This window comes from Amphiura filiformis, chromosome 11 (assembly GCF_039555335.1).
Source record: "Amphiura filiformis chromosome 11, Afil_fr2py, whole genome shotgun sequence".
NCBI lineage: Eukaryota > Metazoa > Echinodermata > Ophiuroidea > Amphilepidida > Amphiuridae > Amphiura > Amphiura filiformis.
This window is the reverse complement of record NC_092638.1, coordinates 24,389,202-24,396,762: the sequence shown is the minus strand read 5'-3', so window position 1 is coordinate 24,396,762 and position 7,561 is coordinate 24,389,202.

The window sequence follows — 7,561 nt, the reverse complement described above, 5'->3', positions numbered from 1 at the left end:
GACAAATCTATTGTAGACCAAGACGCCAAGGTCAGAAATTTGCTTCAAAGTGTGGATAATTCTACCGAAAATTTCATACATAACAATGGCTTATTGCGTGATAGAATTAGCACATTATTTCGACGAAATGGGGTTACTATTGTATCGATTATAACCGCAGTTAGTATGACAATATCAACAATTATGACATCGATAATTGTGACAACCAAATCAGCAATTTCAGCCGTCACTCCTGCACCTAAGCCTGTGCCTCCAAAACCAAAGCCTCCAGGACCAGACCCGGGTCCAGGACCAAAGCCACCAGAGCCTTCAAAGCCGAAAACGTGGACAGATTGGTTCAAGGATCAACTGCAAAAGATTGCAAACCTCCTATTAAAATTAGGAGACAAAGCCTTGATAGCTCTTCCAGGGATCATCGGAGCCGTAATAAATTTTGTGATGAAAACAGCCGGATCCGTGGTTGGATTTCTAGCGGAACACCTATGGATCTTTGCTCTCGCAGTTGGAGGAATTTTGTACAAAACTGTAACAGAGGCATACGAGAAAAAGAAAAAGTAATACGACGAGCAAAAAAAATAACCCTTAGCATTTATTTTTGCTAAGGATTATTTTTTTACTTTTTTTTCCAAATTTTTGCCGCGAGACAAGTCATCCACACACACGTGAATGCTAGTTCAACTCTCGTATTGTAAGCGGCTTTTCTCTCTCTTCTATCAGCTTCTCCCTTTCACTTGCTTCTTCGGCTGGTGGGACATCCATCTTTTATTTTAACGAAAATATACGATGGCTAATCCAATAACGGCTGCTCCCAAAATTAAAGAAAGCTTTTTTCATCATGCATTAGTAGGAGGTCTTCAGTTAAGGGCGGACTTTCAACCTCCTCTACCATAAGTGAACTTTCAACCCCTTCAGCCAAAGATGGGCTTTTAACCGTTTCAAGCAACTGACTCTCCTCAGGAGCACTGTCTTCAACATTCGGTCGAAAGTCGGTGTTTACGCTTGAGTTTAGCCCTATCTGCATGTCATCCGTGGCGATTTGAATAAAATTGTTGTATCCGTTCACGGATCCCACGAGGATTTCCATATTGCTCGGAAGCAAGTAAAGTCCATGACCCACAACAAAATCCAATTTGCTTTGAGCGTACTGAAGAGTTTTTGGTATCTGTCGATCGAGTCCGGAAGATCCACGACCGAGTTGATCGCATCCTCGACGTTTGCTAGAAATTGTTTCTGAGCGTCGAACGCCTTGCCGGAACGCAGGATGCCGGATCTGGCTTGAGCTTGGGATCCGAGAATTGCCCACGTGTAAGTCCTGATGGAGTCGTTGATTCTCGAAACTCCCGCACGTGTGAAACCCTCGTTCCAAGTGTCTGCTACGAAACTGCCGATGGCAGCCATGGCATCTCCTTTCCGAATGGATCTGTCGGTTATATCCGGATCGTGATCGAACAGCTGTTCAATGTATAGAATTTTGTCAGTCTGCTTGTCCACGCCTCCGAAGCTGTCCGCATCAAAGTGAACTTTCCAGTCCATCGACTGACTGTAGTTTCCTCCGTTGGTAAGCTTCGACCATTTTTGGTGGTCACGAATTTCCAGTCGTAAAATTGTTTGTTGAAGAAGTAACTGCCCATTCCGTTGGAAAGATCGAACTTTTGTCTCCAGTTAGCTCTCGTGGACACTCCAAATTCGTTGCAAATTCTTTCGTAAGCGTGGGTGTCGATCCCGTTGTTCAGAGGATTGAAGGATTCCTCCGAGGGTAGTGGACAGGACATTTCCGACAGGATTCTTCTGATCTGATAATATGCGTGAAATCTGAACACGGATCGAATCATCGGATCTTTGTGACTGAGAAGTTCTTTGGGCACCCCGCATCCTGACGTGGCGCACCAGACCGCGAAGTTCAGCTGGTTTTGCCAAAATTGCATCTGGTTGGAGAGCCAGTCATCGTACACCTCTTTTTCCGTGACTCTCGGAAGTTTGTACTTTTGCCACAAACTGGGAAATCTTACGTAAAATTTTCCTTTTTTGTTGACTTGAATTTCTTGATTCACAAGACTGAAACCGTGCGTCGGTTCGAATACTCCTCCAGTTCTCATTTTATTGAAAGATAAAAGAAAAATGTTTGTCACAATTACTGGTGAAGGTCCCTACAGACTGAGTCAACCTATAGAAAACACAAACGGAAATCTGAAAATCGGAATCAAAAGTATCAGCGGACGAGTTGGTTGGTACAACATCAAAAAAGAACTGGATTGGAGGTACACACTTGAAGGAGGATCTACCTCAGAACCTATAATTATCCCTCCAGGATTGTGGAATTTTGAATCCCTGACCAAATGGTTCACCGACGAAATTGTCGGACTGGAATTTGCACTCAACGAAGAAACGGGAAAGATCGTTATGACTATTCCAGAGAACTATGAAATCTGGTTTTCCAAGCAAGTGCTGAATCTATTGGGAATTGATAACTCTGATTGGCTAAGAGCTGCAGAACACGAAGGAGATCACGCGATCGAGTTCTTACCCCGAAGGATCGAGATTTACCTTCGACAGCTAAATATTTCGAAAAATCTTTATTGTAACGACAAAGATGGTATTTTAAGGGGTTCGCAATTACTCGGGTTTATCCTCTCTTAAACAATCCTTTCGGTGAATATTTTTCCTTAAATTATAACAAACCTGATTTGATAGCATTGACACAGTCGAGCATTCATGAGCTGGATTTTGACTTCAGAGTAGTTTGGAGATGGGGCGCGGAAAAACTGGATAACCATGAGCAGCCTATGGATGTACGATTATTGATAAAATAAAAGAAAGAAAAAAGAGTATTCGTGGACCACGATTTAAAACTAAGCCACCCTCGGACAACACCGTCCAGGATCTTTCAACCTACGTCAGAAAGACTGGGGCAAGAATGACTGGAAGGATTAATATGGGAGGAAAAAGAATAACAAATTTAGGTGAAGCAACAGAGCCTGAAGACGCTGTCACAAAGGCGGAAGTCGGAAGACTTACGAGTTATCTAAACGGCATAAAGTTGAACACAGCCGGAGGATTCATGACGGGTCCTCTAGACATGGGTGAGGAAAAAATAACCAACGTGGGAACAGCGACGGATGATAAGGACGTTGTAACCAAAAATACGTGGACAATTTAGTTCGACATGAGCACGACACAAGTTTGCACGTTCTAGGCAGATTCATGGTGTGGATGAACGAAGACGGGACGCACTACGTTTCGATTAGAGCTAAGAAGAATATAGATCTGGATGAGAACAAGCTAATAGAGATCAAAGATGGACAAAACACCACGTTCAACGCAAAACCGATGCAAATAGGAATCACCGGGGCTAATTTTACAATGCTACCCAATCCTGGCAAGGATCTGAGAATTATGCGACTAAGTAGACCACTGCAAATTTATTTCAATGAACCACATTCCATCAATCAACCCTGGAACCTTTCCTTTTCGGCAAAACAAGATCATGCTATGTCCACAGTCCTTATGGAATTTCAAACCGGCAGGAATATCAAGCGGATAACCATCTTATGGAATGCTAACTCCGTGAGTTTCAGGATAACGAACGGTGTCTCAGAAAATATCTTTTTTACGTCAGTTACCATCGACTCGAATGTCCTCAATCATTTTTCGATAGAGTACGTCTCTAATAATTTATGTTTTTGGGTTAATGGCGAACGTAGGGAGATGTACAATATATCCCCTCTAGCAAATTTGATCGGAATCACCATGGACATTGATCAGCTGGGAATTCTCAGTTTTACGAAAAGAACCTCAGCAAACAGGAGATCATTCAGCACTTCGTGCAACACCACGTTTTAAACTTTACGGATGATGAAGTTCTAATTGACTAATTAAATAAAAGGATGAAGAAACCTACAGCACCGCAAATGTACCCTGATCTTCCACAGGGAGAGGATCAGGAGTTCAATTTCGACTAAGTAAGATATCCGAAATCCGCGACTCCTCGAAAAGGAAGTTGACCAAAGAGATCAACTAAGGAGAAAATACAAAACAGTATGGAATGTGTTTTACAACACGGCTCAAGTAGCAGGACTCGTCGCAGTTGGAAGCGGAACGGGAGCTGTCGGGACTCTGGCCACAGGTGTTGGAGCTTTCGTAAGCATTCCTCTCGGAGGAATAGCAATTTTTGGAGGTGTCCTTAGTGGAGCATGCGTGGCTCTCGGAAAAGCAACCATGAAGAAGGTCGAGAAGCACGAAAGCGTCAAAAGAACCGCAGAGTCCAGTTTGAACACGGTGAATGATCTTGTCTCCAGAGCCCTGGAAGATGGACTGGTGTCCAACGAGGATTTCCACCACGTACTGCGTGAGATGGAAAACTATCGAGGTCACAAAGCTGGAATCAAGCATAGAACCAGAGTGGATTTAATTGAACTTACGGCTGATAGAGAACATAAAATTCGTACAGAGGCAGAACAGGCTGGACTGGAAAGAGGAAAAAAGAAGCTTTGGAGAGTCTCCGAAGTACATTGAATCCGTAGAAAATAAAAATTAGAAATCAAATTTGTTTTGTATAAATAAAAAAGAAATGGATGTTCCCTTTTTTACGGATAACAACTTGGTTGAAAACCTAAGAGCGTATGGAAAGTATCGGAAAGAAATGTGGGATGATAAAGGAAAACCACACGGCGTTTGGAGATGGTATCATGACAAAGAAAAAACAAAAATAAAGACTGAGGTAGTGTTTAATGACAACATTCCCACGTATTTAACAAGTTGGTACAAAAACGGATTAGTAGAAGCAGAAGGTAAATATGAAAAAGATGGTACACCATCTTATGATTTTTTTTGGAAAAATAAACCGTATAATTGGAAATCTTGGACTGAGTGGGACCCCTTGATTGTTGGACTCACTACATTTATAGCAGCCTACGGTGCTACATCCATTTCTACATCCATTTTTTTGAAATGGGTGTAGTAACTATGACAAAAAACCTCTTGTGATTATTAATCACAAGAGGTTTTTTATTTTTTGTACTCATTCTGTTTCTTTAGCATCGTTGTAGGCTTTCAAAATTTCTGTCATGCGTCTGGCTTCCATCCTGATTCTTCTCTCAGGAGAATCCAAAAGAGCGCTCGTAAGAATCCAAAATGCTACGATCATCTTTATTTGAATAATAAATGGCAGATTCGGTTTATTTTGAGCTCGCTGATGATGAAATATTCCAACAACTGGAAGACACGTCCAAAGGAGATTTTTATATGTGGAATGGTACTAGTCTTGGAAACCTGTTTGTTGCTGTCAGCGGTTACAACGGAAACAAAGTAAGAATTCAGGCAATCAACCTTTTGATGTGTTACATTAAGTGGTATAAGGATAGATACAGGATGAGATTGTGTTTAAGACCACCTTGGATTTTTCCTGAAAGGACAGAGGAGTTCGAGGTTTTGAAAAAGACTCTTGAGTTTGTTACGAATGAACCACCGATTGAAAAAAAAGATATGACTATGTTAAAAAATTATCAAGACAAATTTGGTCTTGTGGATAACTTTTGTGAAATAATATATTAAAAGTAAAAATCAAAATTTTTGATTTTTAGGAGGAGATTAAAAAAAATGCAGGGAAATTTTTCCCTGCATTTTTTTTTTTGGATGAGTTAAAATGCAGGGAAAAATTTCCGTGTAATTTGGATTGGGGTGAATTAAAAATGCAAGGATGTTTTTCTGTGTAATCCTGTGTTGTTGTTTGTTCTGTGTAATTCTGTGTTGTTGTTTGTTCTGTGTAATCCTGTGTTGTTTGTTTGTTCTGTGTAATCCTGTGTTGTTTGTTTGTTCTGTGTAATGTGTGTGTAATTTTTTTGTTACACTTTCCCCTGCATTTGCCCTGAAAAAATTGGTACTAAGGTCTATGGAGGAGGATAGATTAGTATTTATTTTCCATAAAATGTTAGCTTTCACTGTCAGACATGTCACCTTTTAATTTTGAGCCGAACAAGTAAGGTAAAGCATAGAAAATTGGAATTTACTACTAGCGCCCATGCATGTTACTCCCGCGGTTGTAATACGGTACGATCCTCGGTGTGTGTGTGTGTATGTGTATCCCGCACGCTGTATACGTACTGTGCATACGTGTTCGACAAATATTTCCATCGTAATAATAAAACGCCGGTCCCATCGTTTTATTCAAAATCTCAGATTTTGACAAAACTACAACACCTAAAGTCTTGATTTTTGCAGAGTATCTTTATTGACTAAAGTACATTACAATCGTGTAAAAACCAGAATTTTTTTGAGGGCGTTCTCCTCAACAAATGTTATAATATGGCTTTAATTTTCTAAGATCCAATTTCTCTAGTTTGGCTAGGGGTCATGCTTAGCTATGCTTCCTAAGCTAGGCTAGCCCTACGTGGATCCATTTGATTGATTTATCTTTCTAAATGATGTACGGTGTGACGCCTAATCGCTAGCCATGGTTTGAGAAACCGGCCATAGATGTCTGCAATTCAATTTCGGGAAAAACGGTCTGATCACCTTAACAGAAAATATTTCATCCACTAAAACATGAGTGTACATGGTCGTGCATGCTATAACCTTCAACTCTACCGCTATGTCATTATAATCCTATATTTTGCCTGCATATAAAGTAGTTTAACTCGTCACTAAGAAACTCTAGAAATATGCAGTTAGTATGTAAAACGAACCTACCGCTGTTTTGACATAATATCCCGGCATATTACTTTGGAGCCGGTGCTGCGTGCATAACCACATACTTTTGAAAAGTATGTGGTTTTTTATATGCAAAAATACCTACCCAGCAAACACAAAAACGTTTTAAATAAGTTATATTTTGGCTTTTGGTTTAGGTAAAAACGTTTTAATAACATTAAAAGGTCATGCTAACGTTTTAAAACGTTTGTATGAAAACACACTACAACAATATTTTTAAATGTTTTCAAAAATATTGCTAAATATTGTGTCAATACTTAAATAACATTATGTTAAAATATTTGAACCCAGCAAACACAGAAATGTTCTTAAAATGTTTCTTCCAAACCTTTTAATAACATTTAAATGTCGGGTTATATAAAGGTCACGAAAACGTTTTTAAAACGTTATTGAAAATATTTTGGGCAAACATATTTCGCAAAATATTTTTTCAACCCCAAAATAACATTCTGTTTAGAATGTTGTATCAAGTTTTCACGAATGTTTTTGGAATGTTATTAAAACGTTTTTATAACCTTTATATAACCCGGCATTTAAACGTTTTCTGTAAAACATTTTTGTTTGCTGAGCAGTAGATTATCAAAAAATGTTGTTTAAGGTTATGAAAACGTTTTATACTCTTAATATACCCTTTATATAACCCGACATTTAAACGTTTTCTGATAACCTTTTGCGAATGATGTCGAAAACGTTTTGTGTTTGCTGGGTACTTCTGCAAATTATGTAGTTTTGCATTTACGGCACTATGAAAGAATACAAGTTTTGCTGGGAAACGACGTGCAGTTCGTGTTTGTGAATAAGGGCGCACGATCACACTGTTAATGATTGGTAACTTTAAAAGCCAAGACATAGCGGA